This window comes from Genypterus blacodes, unplaced genomic scaffold (genome assembly GCF_046128005.1).
Source record: "Genypterus blacodes isolate CSIRO-AG114 ecotype Tasmania unplaced genomic scaffold, CSIRO-AGI_Gbla_v1 ptg000109l_1, whole genome shotgun sequence".
Classification (NCBI taxonomy): domain Eukaryota; kingdom Metazoa; phylum Chordata; class Actinopteri; order Ophidiiformes; family Ophidiidae; genus Genypterus; species Genypterus blacodes.
The window spans coordinates 625,001-627,094 of record NW_027466913.1 but is presented as its reverse complement, the minus strand read 5'-3'; the positions used below and the strand labels follow the sequence as shown (position 1 = coordinate 627,094).

Here is a 2,094-nt window from a genome sequence, read left to right as displayed (position 1 = left end):
AAAAGAGGCTTTTTATCCTCCTCCCCTCTCCTTTCTCTGCTCCGCTCCTGCGTTTCTCCATCTTTCTCCCTTTCTATAAAATCTTTCTTTCTCCCTTTTCTCTCAGAAAGAATTATAGTTATCTGCTAATTACTTAATAACAGGAGCCATCTGAAATTCAATTACCGCCGAGAGCGCAGAGTAAGGAGCGGCGCTTGTGTGCAGACGAGCGGATCTCCTCTCTTTCTTTCTCTCTCCCCCCTCTCTCTCTCTCTCTCTCTCTCTCTCTCTCTCTCTCTCTCTCTCTCTCTCTCTCTCTCTCTCTCTCTCTCTCTCTCTCTCTCTCTCTCTCTCTCTCTCTCTCTCTCTCTCTCTCTCTCTCTCTCTCTCTCTCTCTCTCTCTCTCTCTCTCTCTCTCTCTCTCTCTCTCTCTCTCCCTGACCTCGCACCGTTTGATGCTTCTCCTTTCACACTTTCTCGCTGGATGACAAAATGTCGGGGTTTCAGTTTTTGAAGTTTAACTTGAACTCGTCTTCTTCCGAGTGGCAAATTTTCTCCTTCTGATTGCGAGAGCGCAGCAGTGTGTTTGGAATCAGGGGAAGAGCCGGGCACCTTGATGACAACATGACGATGAAGAATAAGAATCTGAGCCTGGAAACACTTAGAAACACTCCACTTCATGTTTACATCAGTCAGTATTAAGCACAGCCCACAGATAGTTGAATATATAGCAGCTCATAAAGTTGCACATGATTCTCCCAGATATTGAATCGTAGCTCTTCTTCTTCTTCTTCGTCATCTCTCCATCTCTCGCCTGTTGTTGCAGCTTCCCAGCAGGCATCAGTGTTTGTGACACAGTGACATCAGGCCACAGGCGGGATGCATGCTGGGAGAGAGAAAGAGGGAGATGAGGGAGGGAGAATAAAGGCAGACTGATGTTCCTGGGATTTATCTCAGCGGTGGTGTGTGTCTGCGTGACCCCCAGTCTCGCTTTTGCTTTTTTCATCCGTCCGTCGCTTCTGCCGCTTCGCCTGCCTCCCTGCACCGTCGCCTTCCCATGAATGTGACTGAACTAATAACATACATGTGAACATCTTTAAAGATAAACTCAGAGCTTCACCACAGAACATTAAGTCTTCATTCGTGTTGTGTTTTGGAATTGAATTAGCCCTGACCCTCATGTCACTTATGTTCCATTCAAGAACAATCATAATAATGATAATAGTAATAGTTGAGACAGTAAGAAGCAGAGCAGTGAACCCCTGGTCCATGTGTTACTCCTTTGATTCTCCTGCTGCTTTCACACATCATCATCACATTAAAAGATGATATGAAGATAATTAAAAGTGTTGTTTTCAGATTATATAGAAGCTTAGCTGTCTGTGAGTAATTGCCTAACTCCTATACATCTCACACACACACATACACACACGCACGCACGGCGGCACCTGGCAGTCAACAGGGAAGTGAGATGCAGGGGAGCGGGAAGCAGGAAAAAGGCAAACCGTGACATCACACACAAACACACACACTGGCGGTGTGAGAAACACTGGCTTGACGCTGTGTGGCTGTTGTTCTTCTCTCAGCTCTCCCCGGGAGATGGACACGAACACACACACACACACGTACAGCACGCCGTGTTGTTACTGAAATATCTCTCGGCGGTCTCACCCACTGACTCACTCTCACCTCCTCTGTGGCTCGCTGCAAGATTCTCACCTTCCTTCTCCTCACTCTTGCCGTCTCCCCCATATTCTACCAATTACCTCTTCACTTCCTCCCTAAGCCACTCACGTTCTTGCCACCTCTCTCTCTCTCTCCCTCTCTCTCTCTCCCTGTGCGAGCCCCTCTCCCTCTCTTAAAGTCTGATTGCTGTTCTCCTCTCCCTCTGTTCAGCTGGACCTCCTCCTCCTCCTCTCCTCCTCTGGTTCCTCCACTGCGGCCTCAGTCTGTCCCTCCACTCTAAAGGAGCCATATTGTTGTTATTATCATTGTCCCTAACCGGATCAGTTACCATTAGACCTGAATCTTCTCCTTCTGAGGCCCCTTAGACCGGCTCTCTAACCCAATAGAAAACCCACGGGCGCTGTTACAGATGGGCAGACCCATTCACAA

At 48.0% G+C, this 2,094-nt stretch overlaps 1 long non-coding RNA gene across 1 annotated transcript in view; it reads left to right on the top strand.

Moving 5' to 3' along the window:
- Positions 1–225: 225 nt before the first annotated feature.
- Positions 226–2,094, top strand: part of LOC143009010 (uncharacterized) — a 9,957-nt gene continuing 8,088 nt past the window's right edge. Inside the window, exon 1 of the long non-coding RNA XR_012964644.1 lies at positions 226–2,094. This exon is cut by the window's right edge and continues 966 nt beyond it. This is a non-coding gene — a long non-coding RNA (uncharacterized LOC143009010).